We start from the raw sequence: 19,963 nt of genomic DNA, 5'->3' as shown, positions 1-19,963 counted from the left end.
AAAACGTATGGATCCTCTCAGACCATTGGTCAAAATATAGGCTTTACCAAAGATTATCTATTAAATTGACAAGATAGTCCTCAAAGATGGAAGGCAGGCGGGAGGAGGCGAGATCAGGTGGGACCATTCTAGCCAATGAGAGGGTAGATACAAGTGTGGAAAAACAGGCACAACTCCAATATAAAGTGATTTTTTTCAAAGTTGCCAAAATGCCACGTGTCTACTTATATCTGTACTTTCGAAACAACCTACTGTAGCCATTGCAAAACGTATATTCGATGAAATAAGTCTCACGTAACAAATTATCTCTCATTGACCTCCATTCAAAAATTCCTCACTTCCTGGTCTTATTTTCGTGGACAGATTTTGGGGGGAGTAAACCAATCATGTATATAAACCCTGGATTGCTAATGCTATGTTTTGGCCTGTGAGAGGTTTTGAAGCCACTGGTCGGTCACATTGGCACTCCTCAGAAGAAGCAGTCCTCCATAGGAATGAATTAAATTATACAGTATTTCAATTAAATGAAATAGGACAAAGGACTAAATTATATGTAGGGATATTTAAGTATTTATTTGTTGTAGTGGGGACAGTAACTTTAGTACTTAAAACTTCTTATGGCTGAGATCCCGTTAACGGGATCAACTTGACAACAGCCAGTGAAAGTGCAGGGCGCCAAATTCAAACAACAGAAATCTCATAATTAAAATTTCTTTAAACATACAAGTATTTTACACCATCCAGCCACAGTGTCCGATTTCAAAAAGGCTCTACGACGAAAGCACACCAAACGATTATGTTAGGTCAGTACCTAGTCACAGAAAAACACAGCCATTTTTCCAGCCAAAGAGAGGAGTCACAAAAAGCAGAACTAGAGATAAAATGAATCACTAACCTTTGATGATCTTCATCAGATAACACTCATAGGACTTCATGTTACACAATACATGTATGTTTTGTTCAATAAAGTTCATATTTATTTCCAAAAACCTTAGTTTACATTGGCGCGTTATGTTCAGTAATGTTTTGCCTCCAAAACATTCTGTGATTTTGCAGAGAGCCACATCAATTTACAGAAATACTCAGAAATGCTTTGATGGTGTTAAATGGGAGATTTGTACAGGGTAAAAAGGATCTTGAAGAAGGAAGGCTATCACTCCATTTTTCAACGCCATGCGGACAGCGCTTAATTGGAGCCAATTTCCTCCTACAACAGGACAATGACCCAAAGCACACCTCCAAACTATGCAATAACTATTTAGGGAAGAAGCAGTCAGCTGGTATTCTGTCTATAATGGAGTGGCCAGTCACCGGATCTCAACCATACCGTACGTAAGAAGTGCCCATCAAGCCAATCCAATTTATGGGAGGTGCTTCAGGATGCATGGGGTGAAATATCTTCAGATTACCTCAACAAATTGACAACTAGAATGCCAAAGGTCTGCAAGGCTTTAATTGCTGCAAATGGAGCATTCTATGACAAAAGCAAAGTTTGAAGGACACAATTATTATTTCAATTAAAAATCATTATTTATAACCTTGTCAATGTCTTGACTAAATTTCCGATTAATTTTGCAATTCATTTCATAGGACATTTCTAAGTGACCCCAAACTTTTGAACGGTAGTGTATTTTTTTAATGTTTAGCTCACATAAAATAGCCTAATAAAGTATGTTATATGCTTTAATAAAATACACGTGGCAAAAACAAATGTAGACATTACTAAATGCATTTCTATAGCTTCCAAAATATATTTTTACAACGGTGGGGAGGGCCAAGATGGAGGTGTAGTGGCTTCATAACAGTTAGTCGTCTAGTATATATATAAATCATTGGAGTAAACCCTCTCACGTCACCTCTTCCTCTCTGGCCATAGATACTGGAAATAATGACGAGATGCTTGTGGAAACGTTCACACGGATAATTTTTGTGTTGCATTATGGGGATAAAAATTGTCCGACATGTGGAATGCATGAACAAAAATCATGTGATCAAAGGTCCTGAAGTTTTGACTGCAGTCAACTGCAACTTTCTGCAGTTGCTCTTCACCAGCTTCATCCTGCCTACATTGTTGGGGGCTCTACTGTCAACCAATCACTAGGGTGTTTTTGTTTGATCCGCGCGAACGTGACCAAAGACCTGACTGAAACAGGAACCAACTTTTCCGCAATTCATGTAGACAGTGGATATCACAGGAGGTTGGTGGCACCTTAATTGGGGAGGACGGGTATCCTGGTAGTGGCTGGAGCTAAATGTGTGGAATGGTATCAAATACATCAAACACATGGTTTCCAGGTGTTTGATGCTATTCCATTAGCTCCATTCCAACCATTATTATGAGCCGTCCTCCCCTCAGCAGCCTCCTGTGGTGGATATGTACAAATTAATGTGATATTTGAAGCTCTCTCACCAATTGATTGTAAAATGTACACACATATATTTTCAGTTTGTGAGTGAGTGATATCGGGGTTGGAGATGTTTATTTCGACATTATAAAGAACAACTTTTATAAACAATGGCAACCCTGCGATGTTCCCATGAGCTTTGCTTTTGGAAAACCACGTCAGTGCCCGATGTTCGGCTGTCGCAGATGCACCTCCCCCGACTTCACTCTTAGACTTTTGTTTACAGTCATTTGCTTTCACCTTACCACTCAAACGAGCCCTGTGTCTTCGCTCTAACAATGGGATTTGTTGTCCACAGAGTGGAATGGAGGGCTGTCAAGCGCCAGCCTATTCCTCTCTTTAGATACATCTCTATCTTTGAATACTTAAAAAAAAATATTCGATAAGGGGTGTCAATTGCCTGTATTCAATGGAAAGTCAGATCCTTTGCTAGCCTCATGAATATGCATGGGCCATCTCGAAATTCAACAGCGACAACTCTGATATAAACTGTTTTTTCTGAAAGTTGCCAGGATGTCATGTGCATCACACATATATCAGTAACAACCTAAGCATTACGAAACTTCTTATTAGATCAAATAAGCATTACATATCAAAATAGCAGTTCATTTTTATCTTGACCAATTCGACACTCTCTCAATGGACATGTCCGAGAGCATCAAAACCGTGATATATCATAGGTAAATTGTGACTGACTAATCTACAAACAATAATGAGTTGTTATTTATGATACAAGATCAGTCAGTCAGCAGTCGCCTACACTGTCGGCTGCAATGTCAAACAAGCCCATTGCCACCCAAAAACTCCTCACTTACACATTAATGATGATCTGCTTAATGTGGGCAGATTTTGGGCAGAGTAACCCCGAGCTCCGACTGGGAAAAAACTTTTTGAACGGTCATCCAACTTAGAATTCCAAGTCTCGAACTCTGGGCTCTTTCTAGAGGTCCACCTTCCAAAAGAAACATTACTTTTGCAGATTGGTCGAAGGTGAGTGATACTGAGAGGATTCTTGTGAGTAGGTAGAGACCAAGAGAGAGTTCTTGGACGAATATGTGCTTCAGTAAGGAAGGCATTTTAGCATTAATAGCCATGGTTGTCAATTGTACTGCAGAAATTGATCGGAAGTCACAGAAAATAAAACTTGTGGCGGCTGAGAAATACTTGGGATTGTGAGGATTTACTGCGGAACAGTAGAGTGGTATTGTTTTGTCCTCTCAGACCATTGTTCTTGAGTAAGATTAGATAGGATTAAATTGTGGAATGGGGTGGTGATTTTTTTTTTATAGAGGGCTAATAGTTGGGAAGGCAATTTTCCTTTTCCCCCAAATGTGTATTACCGTATCAACAATTTAATGTGGGTATGCGTGAATGGCCTCACACACGAGTACAGTAGGCAGAGCTGTATGCACCTGAAAGTTGGATGCGATCCGCCAACCAAATCTTAAAGAAGAAGAAAAAGAAGAAGATTGGTAGAAAGGAGGCGTCACAGCGAATGAGGAAATCGTGGAGTCTACTGAGTCACGGTTGTATCAGTTGATTCTTTTTGAGTGAGTAGCTAACCTGATAGTTTTTTATTTTCAAAATAAACCAACATGTAAATATTTTTAAGTATTTGCATTATGTTGCACGGCTTCTGCAAAATATGCCGTATAGTACCTACATGTTGACATGTGTCTGCCTTTTGAACAGTCCACTTCGTAATCTCGTGCTAGAAGCAATTGTAGTCGTCTCCCCCTAGTAGCTGGTGTGTTTGATGGGTCACCACCACTCTTGCTAGCTAGCCAGCTACATTGGTTAACGATACTAGCCAGCTCCTAGTTTTCATACAACACACGTTCTGCCTTTGGCACCTGTTTGGTTACACCACTTTGTTTTTGGTTGTGTGCAACACGGTGTGACCATTGGGCTAGGCATTTAGCTGTCAAACGGTGCTGTTTAGCGTGCTTTTATATGCTTTTCTAGGCTAGTTAACTTGCACGCTAATGTCAATTTTAAAGACCATGTCACAGCAAAGGAGTCTCCGAAAAACGCAGCCAGGTCGCTGATGAGCTGTCGGTGACGCAACATTATCTAGCTTGTCTCGAGGGGTGGCGAAATGTCATATACCAGATCATAATAAAGTAACGTTAGTGACTTTGCACTATGGTTTATGTATCATGCTAAATAGCTAATTTTAGTATTACTTTAATATTAGCACCATGTGCCAAGCTTCTCTGCCCCTCCCGAAATGTCAAGGGAGTATGCTGGTGTGTATAGCTACAGATTGTATGCCAGAATGTGATATAACCAAAGATTGTTCGTGTCAATTACTGGCGTTTAAATGAATGCCCCATACAAACCACCAGCATAGATTTTAACTAACCTGTTCTTGGCGATACTTTTTGCAACAAATCTAGAATGAAGAAAGTATCTTTGAAATGTCCGTTTCTAGTTGCAGGTTGGTTCTACAAAAAACAGCGAAAACGCTGAAAATATCAGATATCGGGCCAAAAATGTCATATCGGGGCATCACTAGTATAACCCTTATCGGTCGCTCCGACATTTGCAACATTGTAATTTGATCTCCAGCTGTTCCATAGTAAGGAGACGGGATGAGATAGACTGCTCTCACCACTCAAATCATGAATCAGCTGGCATCATTTTTATGGATATGTACAAAGAAATGTAAAACTAAGTCTTTCCAGCTTCTTGCCTAGTTAAATAAATGTTACACACGCCACACTGACCCCAAAAAGTTATTTTGTTATTTTATTTGACTTAGGACCTGAATATGACTACACGTCACATAATTTAATGCGGTCATTAATTTAAGTAGTTATTATACATTGATTACACTATCACTCGTATTTCATATGTCACAACCATTCATCGATACGTATGCTATGATGCTGGTAGAGTTGTATTGCACACCTACAGTACTGGTCATAAAAAAAAGCTAGCTCATGGATGCAAACAATGTTCTTCCCCAAACACATAGCAAAACGACATCTGTTTCAGTAGCTATAGTTAGCTAGATAACTATAAAGCCTGGTGTCATCTAAAATAACCCTCATTTATAAAACAGTACTTATTTGATTAATGGTGGTCGAACCCATCTATGTGAAGCTAGCCACAATAAGGATCAGCCACAATAGTGGACTTTGCGATTAGCCTTCAAAATAAAAGTATGGCATAATTCTACTAGTTGTATGCATTTGCATCACTGTCAATGACATACATTTATTTTGAAGGCAAACTGCAAATTCCACTATTGTGCCTAATCCTTATTGTGGCTAGCTTCACAGCATATAACCCGGTCCGGTCGAGCATCACTAGCCAGATGAAGCTAGCTGGCTGCTTATAACGTTAGCTTTGGGCAACAGGGTTAAGTAGCTGGATAGCTATTTTTTCAATTCAATATCAGTTCAATTTCAATAGGTGAACAACAAGTGGCAACCTAGCTCATACTTACTTACAAGGATTCCCAAATCATTACTAAGAATAATGAAAATGTCTGCAGTATCTACTGGTCATTGTTTTCAGGCTGGTTGTATTGGCGCTAGCTAGGTACCAAGCTAAAGCTAGCTACCCCAGAAGTTGCGGTCAAACAAATGATGCTCTATTAACAACGCGGTATTGTAAACACATCGTTCGTGGCCGGTGTTTGCAGACATTTTTGTACAGCTTTGACAGTGCTACTGTATCTTTTTGACACGCAAAGACCCAAACGGCGTTCCATAGTATGTATGTATTATGTATGTCGTGAAGCTAATAGCAGTGACGCTATTACTGTGTAACTCCGGTAGGGCAACATATGAAAAATTATTTTAAAAAATAGTCCTGTACAAGGTATTTCCATAGCTGGTAAAGAAATTATTATAAGCCAGCTGGCTGATGATACTACACTTTTTCTGAAAGACGCTAACCAAATTCCCATAGCGAAAAATGTGATACAATCCTTTCCCAAAGCGTCTGGTCTATACCTTAACATTAATAAATGTGAACTCATAGCTGTCAAAGATTGTGTGACACCTTCATATTATGGTATTCCAGTAAAAGAAGAACTTACATATTTAGGCATAACCATTACAAAGGATCAGAAGTCTAGAGGCGTACTAAATTTGAACCCTCTTATTAAAAATACTCAGAAGAAGCTAAATCAATGGCTACAGAGGTACTTATCTTTAAAAGGTAGAGTCCTAATAACCAAGGCCGAAGGCATCTCTAGACTAACATATGGCGCTCTATCTTTATATCTTGACAATAAAATAAGCAAGGAGATAGACCAGATGCTTTTCAACTTTCTTTGGAGAAACCGTATCCATTACATTAGGAAAACTGTTGTAATGAACACTTATGAGAATGGTGGACTGAATTTTCTGGACTTTACTACTTTAAATAATACTTTTAAGATCAATTGGATAAAACAATTCCTAAGAAGACCCACTTCTTCTTGAATTTTATTCCTCATCATGTCTTCTCTACTTTTGGTGGCCTTAACTTCATGTTGTTTTGCAATTATAATATTGACAAAATTCCAGTGAAACTTTCTGCTTTTCATCGGCAGGTTTTCTTGTCATGGTCCTTAATTTATAAACATAATTGTTATCCACACAGATATTATATATGGAATAATCGGGATATATTGTATAAAAATACTTCTTTGTTTTTAGAATGTTTTTAGAATAATATCCTATTAGTGAGCCAACTGGTAAATGCAGAGGGTCTTTTAGTCAGTTATAAGGAATTCCTATCACTTTACAAGGTCCCTGTAACAACTAAAGATTTTGCAATTGTTTTAGACGCCATTCCCTCAGGTGTTGCTCTGTTATTCAGGAACGTGTCAAGACCTGACCCTCAGAACCTACCTTCTATTGACCCTGTTGCCTCATCAGTAGGAAAGATTTGTTTCTCTTTTGGTCCATTCAACAACAGAGCGATACGAACCTTGTTTCAGCAGGATGTTGTATCTATACCTTATGTCATGCCTTATTGGAATGGATTTATTGATAATATCTGTTGGAAAAAAGTTTGGATGTTGCCACAAACATACCTACTTGTTAACAAAATTAAGGAAGTTTCCTTTAAAATTATTCATAAATATTATCCTGCCAACCACTATATGAAGACGTTTAAGGAAAACATCAACTCAAATTGCTCCTTTTGTAATGACCACCCAGAAACAGTGTTGCATCTTTTTTGGCATTGTATACATGTAAGAAAACTGTGGCAAGACATCAGTAGATTTATAATTGAACACATTTATTAAGATTTTACACTATTGTGGAGAGATGTACTGCTTGGATTCTTTACATACGATAAAAATAAGCTGAACATTTTTATGTAATTCATTTCATTATTCTTTTGGCCAAATTTCATATACACAAATGTAAATTGACTAACAAAAAAACACATTTTCTTACCCTACAAAAAGAAATTGAACTGTATTTTAAGACAGTTAAATACTCTACTAACAAAAAAGCTGTTAGAATTGTAAGTGTATGTATGTCCCTTAAGGTCCTTGTGTAATTGTAATGTGATATTGTACCCCCTAGCTCGATTGTCCATTATATACACTGCTCAAAAAAATCTGAATGAATGAAATATTCTTATTAAATACTTTTTTCTTTACATAGTTGAATGTGCTGACAACAAAATCACACAAAAATTATCAATGGAAATCAAATATATCAACCCATGGAGGTCTGGATTTGGAGTCACACTCAAAATTAAAGTGGAAAACCACACTACAGGCTGATCCAACTTTGATGTAATGTCCTTAAAACAAGTCAAAATGAGGCTCAGTAGTGTGTTGTGCCTCCAGTGCCTGTAGGACCTCCTAACAACAGCCTGGGCATGCTCCTGATGAGGTGGCGGATGGTCTCCTGAGGGATCTCCTCCCAGACCTGGACTAAAGCATCCGCCAACTCCTGGACAGTCTGTGGTGCAACGTGGCGTTGGTGGATGGAGCGAGACATGATGTCCCGAGATGTTGCTCAATTGGATTCAGGTCTGGGGAACGGGCGGGCCGTCCAATAGCATCAATACCTTCCTCTTGCAGGAACTGCTGACACATCCCAGCTTCATGAGGTCTAGCATTGTCTTGCATTAGGAGGAACCCAGGGCCAACTGCACCAGCATAGTGGTCTCACAAGGGGTCTGAGGATCTCAATCTCAGTACTAATGGGCAGTCAGGCTACCTCTGGCCGAGCAACATGGAGGGCTGTGCGGCCCCACAAAGAAATGCCACCCACAACATGACGACGCCACCGCCAACCGGTCATGCTGGAGGATGTTGCAGGCAGCAGAAACGTTCTCCACGGCATCTCCAGACCTGTCACGTCTGTCAACTGTGCTCAGTGTGAACCTGCTTTCATCTGTGAAGAGCACAGGGCGCCAGTGGCGAATTTGCCAATCTTTGGTGTTTCTCTGGCAAATGCCAAAACGTCCTGCACGGTGTTGGGCTGTAAGCACAACGCCCCACCTGTGGACGTCGGGCCTCATACAACCCTCATGGAGTCTGTTTCTGACCGTTTGAGCAGACACATGCATATTTGTGGCCTGCTGGAGGTCATTTTGCAGGGCTCTGGCAGTGCTCCTCCTTGCACAAAGCGGAGGTAGGTCCTGCAGCTGGGTTGTGCCTCCTACGGCCTCCTCCACGTCTCCTGATGTACTGGCCTGTCCTGGTAGCGCCTCCATGCTCTGGACACTAACGCTGACAGACACAGCAAACCTTCTTGCACAGCTCGCATTGATGTGCCATCCTGGATGAGCTGCACTACCTGAGCCACTTGTGGTGGGTTGTAGACTCCGTCTCATGCTACCACTAGAGTGAGAGCACCGCAGCATTAAAAGTGACCAAAACTCAGCCAGGAAGCATAGGAATGAGAAGTGGTCTGTGGTCACCACTGCAGAACCACTCCTTTATTCGGGGTGTCTTGCAATTGCCTATAATTTCCACCTGTTGTCTATTCCATTTGCACAACAGCATGTGAAATTTATTGTCAATCAGTGTTGCTTCCTAAGTGGACAGTTTGATTTCACAGAAGTGTGATTGACTTGGAGTTACATTGTGTTGTTTAAGTGTTCCCTTTATTTTTTTGAGCAGTGTATTATTAAAGAAATGCTTTACATTGAAATAGAGATGTAGAAGTTCCAGAGTTAATGATCCAAGGTCAGTTTTGCATTTCACGTCCTGATGATTAAGATGACTGACAGTGTAAGCATGATTAAGCCTTGTGTTTTTTTTTAATGTATTCTCCATCTGTCTCTCGTCTGCAGGTATATTTTGATGTGAGAGAGGATGCCAACCCCCAGCCTCGTCATCACCACCTCACTCGCTCTTAAGATAACCTTCGGACCAACTGGGTGCACAAGGCTGGTTAGGAGACACAGCTAGATACACTATTATGTAATTGTGATGAACTGCGACAATAAGTTTAGTAGCACTGTAATTCAATAATCATATGCTGTCATCCCTGCTCCTCTGTCCTTACCTCTTTCCCTTTCTGTCTTTTATACTCCCTCATACCTCTCTCCCCACCTCCTTTCTTCCTCTATTTTTATAATGCACACCAGATGTGCATTGAAGTAGAGATTGAACTTGTATTTATAATGCATGTATTTATAACACTTGGATAATGAACATGTTCAATAAAGCGTTTCACATTCTCTACAGGTTGAAATTAAGTTTCTCGTTTGATGAAATACTACACCTATCCTGTGTCCTCAGATCAGTGCAGATGAAAGAAATTATATATGGAGATTAACCGGTTTTAGAGTATTTACATGATGCATAGGACGTGTAGTGTACTGTTTATGAATTACAAATCTGCCTTTAGTTAGTTAAATCATGTGTCTATTCTATTGCATAATTACAATGTGTAACCATTGATGTCCCAGGACCAGGATTGGTAACACTGTTGAAGTTAATAATTGTAATACATACAGTACCCGTCAAAAGTTTGGACATACCTACTCATTCCAGGATTTGTCTTTATTTGTACTATTTTCTACATTGTAGAATAATAGTGAAGACATCACAACTATGAAATAAGACACATGGAATCATGTAGTAGACAAAAAAGTGTTAAACAAATTAAAATATGTTATATTTGAGATTCTTCAAAGTAGCCACTCTTTGCCTTGATGACAGCTTTGCACACTCTTGGCATTCTTTCAACCAGCTTCATGAGGTAGTCACCTGGAATGCATTTCAATGAACAGGTGTGCCTTGTTAAAAGTTAATTTGTGGAACTGCTTTCCTCAATGCGTTTGAGCCAAACAGTTGTGTTGTGACAAGGTATGGGTGGTATACAGAAGATAGCCCTATTTGATAAAAGACCAAGTCCATATTATGGCAAGCACAGCTCAAATAAGCAAAGGGAAACGACAGTCCATTTACTTTTAGACATGAAGGTCAGTCAATCAAAATGTCAAAAACTTTGAAAGTTTCTTCAAGTGCAGTCGCAAAACCATCAAGCTCTATGATGAAACTGGCTCATGAGGACCGCCACAGGAAAGGAAGACCCAGAGTCTTCATTAAGTTCATTAGAGTTCACTGCACCTCAGATTGCAGCCCAAATAAATGCTTCAGAGTTCAGGTAACAGACACATCTCAACATCAACTGTTCAGAGGAGACTGTGTGAATCAGGTCTTCATGGTCGAATTTCTGCAAAGAAATCACTACTAAAGGACACCAATAAGAGACTTGCTTGGGCCAAGTACACGAGAATGGACATTAGCACGGTGGAAATCTGTCCTTTGGTCTGATGAGTCCAAATTGGAGATTTTTGGTTCCAACCGCCGTGTCTTTGTGAGACGCAGAATATGTGAACGGATGGACTCCACATGTGGTTCCTACCATGAAGCATGGATGAGGTGGTGTGGGGGTGCTTTGCTGGTGACATTTATTTAGAATTCAAGGCACACTTAACCAGTATGGCTACTACAGCATTCTGCAGCGATATGCCATCCCATCTGGTTTGGGCTTAGTCAATCAATCAAATTTGTTTATAAAGCCCTTTTTACATCAGCTGAAGAAAAGTGCTCTACAGAAACCCAGCCTAAAACCCCAAACAGCAAGCAATGCAGATGTAGAAGCACGGTGGTTAGGAAAAACTAGAAAGGCCAGAACCTAGGAAGAAACCTAGAGCAGAACCAGACTCTGAGGTGTGGCCAGTCCTCTTCTGGCTGTGCCGGGTGGAGATTATAACAGTACATGGCCAAGATGTTCAAACGTTCATAGATGACCAGCAGGGTTAGATAATAATAATCACAGTGGTTGTAGAGGGTGCAACAGGTCAGCACCTCAGGAGTAAATGTCAGTTGGCTTTTCATAGCCTATCATTCAGAGTTAGAGACAGCAGGTGTGGTAGAGTCCAAAACAGCAGGTCCGGGACAAGGTAGCACGTCCGGTGAACAGGTCAGGGTTCCATAGCCGCAGGCAGAATAGTTGAAACTGGAGCAGCAGCATGACCAGGTGTACTGGGGACAGCAAGGAGTCATCAGGCCAGGTAGTCCTGAGGCATGGTCCTAGGGCTCAGGTCCTCAGAGAGAGAGGGAGAATATACTTAAATTCACACAGGACACCAGATGAGACAGGAGAAATAACTCCAGATATAACAGACTGACCCTAGCCCCCCGACACATGAACTATTGTAGCATAAGTACTGGAGGCTGAGATAGGAGGGCGAGGCCAAACAGGCAGGATATAACCCCACCCACTTTGTCAAAGCACAGCTCCCACACCACTAGAGAGATATCTTCAACCACCAACCTACTACCCTGAGACAAGGCCGTGGGACTATAATTTGTTTTTCAACAGCAAGGACTATTTGACCAAGAAGGAGAGTGATGGAGTGCTGTATCAGATGACCTGGCCTCCACAATCACTCGACCTCAACCCAATTGAGATGGTTGCAGATGGAAGGAAAAGCATCCAACAAGTGCTCAGCATTTGTGTGAACCCCTTCAAGACTGTTGTTAAAGCATTCCAGGTGAAGCTCGTTGAGAGAATGCAATTCCACAAATTAACTTTTAACAAGGCACACCTGTTAATTGAAATGCATTCCATGTGACTACCTCATGAAGCTGGTTGAAAGAATGCCAAGAGTGCAAAGCTGTCATCAAGGCAAAGGCTGGCTACTTTGAAAAATCTCAAATCTCAAATATATTTTGATTTGTTTAACACGTTTTTGGTTACTAAACTCAGCAACAACAAAAAAACGTCCTCTGTCAACTGCGTTTATTTTCAGCAAACTTAACATGTGTAAATATTTGTATGAGCATAACAAGATTCAACAACTGAGACATAAACTAAACAAGTTCCACAGACATGTGACTAACAGAAATGGAATAATGTGTTGCTGAACAAAGGGGGGGTCAAAATCAAAAGTAACAGTCAGTATCTGGTGTGGCCACCAGCTGCATTAAGTACTGCAGTGGCACCAGATTTGCCAGTTCTTGCTGTGAGATGTTACCCCACTCTTCCACCAAGGCACCTGCGAGTTCCTGGACCTTTCTGGGGGGAATGGCCCTAGCCCACACCCTCCACACCCTAGTCAGCTAGCTTACTAAATAGCAATTTACGTAAATTAACTTCATGTCAAAAAAATATGCATAATCGTTGGTCTCTAAATTTACCTAACATATTCTTCTCAACTGTAAATGTTTTGCATGATTTGTTATGACATTATAATTACTTAAATTTGCCTCCATCCTAGAATTTTTGTCAGCCATCTTTGCTGAAGAAAGTCTCCAGCCTTGGGTTGCATCGAGTCAACTTCGTAATGGGAACCACTCAATTTGATTGGTCATCGCCCAGTGGGTGCTGCTGGTGATTCGCGTAAAGTTGGGAAATGCTGAACCTTTTCACTGCCTCCCACGCCACTTTCGAGCCACCCAAAGGTCCCTCGCCCACACTGCCTCTCACTGCTTTCCTTCCATTGAAAATGAATGGGAAGCAGTGTTTCACTGCATGGTAGCGCGTACTAGTGTACACGTCCAGTATGGAGTGTGTGCAGTGTTTTCCACAAGTACCGAGCCTTCAGAAAGTATTCGTGTTGTATTTGGACGTGTTTTAGGTTATTGTCCTGCTGAAACATGAATTCATCTCCCAGTGTCTGTTGGAAAGCAGACTGAAGCAGGTTATATCATGCACTTCTGTCCACTTCCGGTAGTATTGTATACCCCGGTATGGTACAGAAACGTTATGACTGTATGAAAATCTGGATACCGCCTATTCCCCACGACTTTGAGTGGCTGGCTAGATGAAACACTTGGAAAAAAAATACTTAACCAAAAGTATGTGCACACCTGCTCATCAAATTGGCATTAATTTGGAGTTAGTCCCCGCTTTGCTGCTCAAACAGCCTCCACTCTTCTGGGAAGGATTTCCACTAGATGTTGGAACATTGCTTTGGGAACTTGCTTTCATTCAGCTGCGAGTATTAGTGAGGTTGGGTACTGATGTTGGGCGATTAGGCCTGGCTTGCAGTCAGCGTTCCAATTCATCTCAAAGGGGTTCAATGAGGCTCAGGTCAGGGCTCTGTGCAGGCCAGTCAAGTTCTTCCACATTGATCTCAACAAACCATTTATGTATGAATCTCACGCTTTGTGCATGGGGCCGTTGTCATGCTGAAACAGAAAAGGGACTTCCCCAAACTGTTGACACAACATTGGAAGCACAGAATCGTCTAGAATGTCATTGTATCCTGTATTATTAAGATTTCCCTTCACTGTAACTTAGGTGCCTAGCCTGAACCAAGAAAAACAGCCCCATACCATTAGTCCTCCTCCACCAAACTTTACAATTGGCACTATGCATTGGGGGCAGGTAGCGTTCTCCTGGCATCCGCCAATCCCAGATTTGTCCGTCGAACTGCCAGATGGCAAAGTGTGATTCATCACTCCAGAGAACGCGTTTCCACTGCTCCACAGTCCAATGGCGGCGAGCTTTACACCACTCCAGCCGATGCTTGGCATTACACATGGTGATCATAGGCTTGTTTGCGGCTGCTCGTCCATGGAAACCCATTTCATGAAGTTCCCAACGAACAGTTCTGGTGCTGATATTGCTTCCAGAGGCAGTTTGGAACTCTGTAGTGAGTGTTGCAACCGAGGACAGGCAATTTTTACATGCTTCAGCACTTGGCAGTCCCTTCCTGTGAGCTTGTGTGGCCTACCACTTTGCGGCTGAGCCATTGTTGCTCCTAGATGTTTCCACTTCACAATAACAGCACTTACAGTTGACCCGGGGCAGTTGACCAGTAGAGCTCCGCGAAAGGATTGTGTCGAGGCACAGATCTGAGGAAGGGTAAGAAAACATTTCTGCAGCGTTGAAGGTCCCCAAGAATACAGTGATCTCCATTCTTAAATGGAAGAAGTTTGGAACCACCAAGATTCTTCCTAGAGCTGGCCTCCCGGCGAAACTGAGCAATCGGGGGAGAAGGGCCTTGGTCAGGGAGGTGACCAAGAACACAATGGTCACTCTGACAGAGCTCCAGAGTTCCTCTGTGGAGATGGGAGAACCTTCTAGAAGGACAACCATCTCTGCAGCACTTCACCAATCAGGCCTTTATGGTAGAGTGGCCAGACGGAAGCCACTCTTCAGGAAAAGGCACATGATAGCCCGCTTGGAGTTTGCCAAAAGGCACCTAAAGTCTCAGACCATGAGAAACAAGATTCTCTGGTATGATGAAATCAAGACTGAGTCAGGATCGAGGGAAAGCTGAACGGAGCAAAGCACAGTGAGATCCTTGATGAAAACCTACCCCAGAGCTCTTAGGACCTCAGACTGGGGCAACGGTTCACCTTCCAACATGACAATGTTCCTAAGCACACAGCCGAGACAATGCAGGAGTGGCTTCAGGACAAGTTTCTGAATGTCCTTGAGTGGCCCAGCCAGAGCCCGGACTTGAACCCAATCTAACATCTCTGGGGAGACCTGAAAATAGCTGTGCAGCTACACTCCCCATCCAACCTGACAGAGCTTGAGAGAATCTGCAGAGAAGAATGGGAGAAACCCCCCAAATATAGGTGTGCCAAGCTTGTAACATCATACCCAAGAAGAATCAAGGCTGTAATCACTGCCAAATGTGCTTCAACAAAGTACTGAGTAAAGGGTCTGAATACTTACAGTTGAAGTCGGAAGTTTACATACACTTATTTTGGAGTCATTAAAACTCATTTTTCAACAACTCCACAAATGTCTTGTTAACAAACTATAGTTTTGGCAAGTCGGTTAGGACATCTACTTTGTGCATGACACAAGTAATTTTTCCAACAATTGTTTACAGACAGATTATTTCATTTATAATTCACTGTATCACTGTGTCTTTAAACAGCTTGGAAAATTCCAGAAAAGGATGTCATGGCTTTACAAGCTTCTGATAGGCTAATTGACATAATTTGAGTAAATTGGAGGTGTACCTGTGGATGTACTTGAAGGCCTACCTTCAAACTCTGTGCCTCTTTGCTTGACATCATGGGAAAATCAAAGCTATCAGCCAAGACCTACAAAAATTGTAGACCTCCACAAGTCTGCTTCATCCTTGGGAGCAATTTCCAAATGCCTGAAGGTACCACGTTCATCTGTACAAACAGTAGTACACAAGTATAATGGGACCACATAGCCATCATACCGCTCAGGAAGGAGACGCGTTCTGTCTCCTAGAGATGAACATACTTTGGTGCGAAAAGTCCAAATCAATCCCAGACCAACAGCACAGGACATTGTGAAGATGCTGGAGAAAACAGGTACAAAAGTATCTATATCCACAGTAAAACGAGTTCTATATCGACATAACCTGAAAGGACGCTCAGCAAGGAAGAAGCCACTGCTCCAAAACCGCATAAAAAAGCCAGACTACGGTTTGCAACTGCACATGGGGACAAAGATCATACTTGTTGGAGAAATGTCCTCTGGTCTGATGAAACAAAAATATAAATGTTTGACCATAATGACCATCGTTATATGTAGAGGAAAAAAGGGGGATGCTTGCAAGCTGAAGAACACCATCCCAACCGCGATGCACGGGGGTGGCAGCATCATGTTGCTTTGCTGCAGGAGGGACTGGTGACCTTCACAAAATAGATGGCATCATGACAGAGGAAAATTATGTGGATATATTGAAGCAACATCTCAAGATATCAGTCAGGAAGTTAAAGCTTGGTCGGAAATGGGTCTTCCAAATGGACAATGACCCCAAGCAAAATGACTTAAGGACATCAAAGTCAAGTTATTGGAGTGGCCATCACAAAGCCCTGACCTCAATCCTATAGAAAATGTGTGGGCAGAACTGAAAAAGCATGTGCGAGTAAGGAGGCCTACAAACCTGACTCAGTTACACCAGCTCTGTCAGGAGGAATGGGCCAAAATTAATTCAACTTATTGTGGTTAGCTTGTGGAAGGCTACCCGAAACGTTTGACCCAAGTTAAACAATTTAAAGGCAATGCTACCAAATACTAATTGAGTGTATGTAAACTTCTGACCCACTGGGAATGTGATGAAAGAAATAAAAGCTGAAAAAATCATTCTCTACTATTATTCTGACATTTCACATTCTTAAAATAAAGTTGTGATCCTAACTGACCTCAAACAGGGAATTTTTACGAGGATCACATTTTACGAATTGTGAAAAACGGAGTTTAAATGTATTTGGCTGAGGTTATAAACTTCCGACTTCAACTGTATGTAAATGTGAAATTTCAGTATCTTCTTTTTAATAGATAGCAAACATTTAAAAAAACGTGTTTTTGCTTTGTCATTTTGGATATTGTGTGTAGATTGATGAGGGGGGAAAAAACTATTTAATTGATTTTAGAATAAGGCTGTAACATAACAAATTGTGGAAAATGTCAAGGTGCACTGTATATAGTGTAAATGATGTGCCAGAAAACATCCAGTGCTAATGGAAAACACTGTGTCTTAATGCTGTGGGTCTTCCTTCTGTGTTGGCAGGAGACTTCGCTGAGAAAGCGCAGCCCGGTAGCGGGGAGGAGAGCGGAGGGAACTGGAGAGGATAACCAGTGTGATTGGTGCAGAACAACAGACTGATAGCATGGTAAGCCAATCAGACAGCACCATGGGAGAGAATGGGAGGGAGTGAAGCTGCTGTCATTTCATCTCTCACTGGCTTATTCTTCTTCCTGTGACGTTCTCTTTACATTTTTTTGAATTAACCTTTATTTAACTAGGCAAGTCAGTTAAGAACAAAGTTGAATAAAGGTTAAATTAAAAAAGAATTTAAAAAAAGAAAAATATATTTTTTACAATGACAGTGTACCCCGGCCTATATGGTAAACTGGCCAAATACTATACTATAGTAGACTTTATCACTATGTAGTCTAGGCCTCATGGGTCATAAGAACTGAGCAGAAGCATCGCTGCAACTTTCTAACATGCATGTTTTTAGTACTCTCTGCGCATGACACATGTCAAAGTTATATGCAAATCATATACGCATGCAGAGGGAAGCCAGGCCTGGCAGAGGCCCTGTCAGATTGAACACTGGCCCACCCTATCAGGATGGCTTAAAAAACATTTTTTAACATTTTTAAACAAGTGGGAAAAAATGAATTTGATTTGTTGTTTGCATTGTCTCTTGACTTTTAAAAAATGTTGAAAAATGCACTAAGAGGTTCCAGGGCAAGGTCAGGAATTCCCATCCCTTATTGAAGTTTTGGACAGCTGCAGCCCTGATATTTTCCCTAACATCAAAAGACTACTAGGCCATCACCTTTCCTATGCCTTCATGTACTGTTGAGAGACTCTTCTGTATCAAAACATTGATACAGGCTGTGTCAAAACATAGATCAGATCTTGCATGCTGACTGCACGTCTCAACAATTTAGCCCTGTTGTCCTTTTAAAAGGAACTCAGTGACTCGTTGGACTGTGATGAAATAATCTCCTATATGCAACACTATGCCTTGTGCTGTAAAACTTGAAGAACACAAGAAAGCCTGAATACTGTTTATTTATGATTTAGCCTCATATTGTCATGCCGGCCTTGATAGGCCAGGCCTATGTGTTTTAGTTCTAAGTGGGCTACCCACCGTGATATTTGGCTATGTATAATGATTTCATGTTTGTGTTTGCTGATTCAAGTGAGCTAGTGTATTCATACCCGCCGTGGTATTATGTATAATGATTTCATGTTTTCATACCTGAATGCCTACAGTAGCATTTGCTTATTCAAAGTGAGCTATTCATTTCATACCCTCCATACAGTTCACGATATAGGCCTAAAGTGTTTGTATTGTTTGTCGCTGTTTTTACATGGTAAAAGGTGTGCACTTTCGGGCTTAATGAAAACCCTTTCAGGGCTATCTATTCTTCCTTGCTTCTTTGTACAATAGTGCAATAAACTTTTTGMGCATATTCCAATCCAGTGCCGAGCTGGTGTCCGGCCGATGCCCTGACCGATGGTCCTGAATCCACCTGTTGTGCCTGTACTGTAGACCGCTCCTTTAAGTGGGAGTGGTCGATCTGATATGTTGATTATTTCGTGAGATTGGACTGTCGGATTGAACACTTCATCCATTATCTGTATTTTGTGATTGTACAATACAGAGATGAGTCAGCAGTGACAAGCATCCAAGCCTTCAGCTGCTGGGAAGTGTAGGAACTCCTTAAGTATCCCATTCTCATGTAACAACACAACAGGAATCTGTTATTTTTCTTACCTCGCTTATCTTGTCCCTTAGCCTAACATATCAGCCATAAGGGCTAGGCATATTATTTAATTATGGATATCATGGTGGATGTATTTCGCATTTGCTATGATTTTAGGTCATTCAGAGTAGCCTACATCAGTTTATCATAGAAGTTCTCACACAGGGTGCCTTTCATTCACCCACTTCATTCACCAAGACTACACCACTGATGTATGGGCTCCCGAGTGGCGTAGCGGTCTAAGAAACTGCATCTCAGAATCCGATGGTCACTCTGACAGAGCTCCTCTGTGGAGTTGGGAAAACCTTCCAGAATGACAACCATCTCTGCAGCATTCCAACAATCATTCCTTTATGGTAGAGTGCCCAGACGGAAGCCACTCCTAAAATCAAATCAAATTGTATTGGTCACATACATGGTTAGCAGATGTTATTGCGAGTGTAGCAAAATGCTTGTACTTCTAGTTCTGACAGTGCAGCAATATCTAACAATTCCACAACAAATACCTATAAATAATACACACATCTAAGTAAAGTAATTGAATAAAAATATATAAATATAAATATATGGATGAGCAATGACAGATCGGCATAAGATAAGATGAAATAGATAGTAAAGAATACATATGACATGAGTAATGCAAGATATGGAAACATTATTGAAGTGGCGTTATTAAAGTGACTGGTGTTCCATTTATTAAAGTGGCCAATGATTTCAAGTCTGTATGTAGGCAGCAGCCTCTCTGTGCGTGTGATGGCTGTTTAACAGTCTGATGGCCTTGAGATAGAAGCTTTTTTTCAGTCACTCGGTCCCAGCTTTGATGCACCTGTACTGATCTCGCCTTCTGGATGGTAGTGGGCTGAACAGGCAGTGGCTCGGGTGGTTGTTGTCCTTGAT

The 19,963-nt window shown here is 41.3% G+C and overlaps 1 long non-coding RNA gene across 1 annotated transcript; it reads left to right on the top strand.

Annotated features, from left to right (window-relative positions):
- Positions 1–3,795: 3,795 nt before the first annotated feature.
- On the top strand, positions 3,796–10,058 carry LOC139022663 (uncharacterized). Its single transcript, XR_011473732.1, has 2 exons — positions 3,796–3,955; positions 9,669–10,058. It is a non-coding gene; the product is annotated as an uncharacterized lncRNA (long non-coding RNA).
- The last annotated feature ends 9,905 nt before the right edge of the window (positions 10,059–19,963 follow it).

This window comes from Salvelinus sp. IW2-2015, linkage group LG20, assembly GCF_002910315.2.
Source record: "Salvelinus sp. IW2-2015 linkage group LG20, ASM291031v2, whole genome shotgun sequence".
NCBI lineage: Eukaryota > Metazoa > Chordata > Actinopteri > Salmoniformes > Salmonidae > Salvelinus > Salvelinus sp. IW2-2015.
Note: the sequence above shows the minus strand (reverse complement) of the source record. Positions and strands in the feature narration are given on the sequence as shown.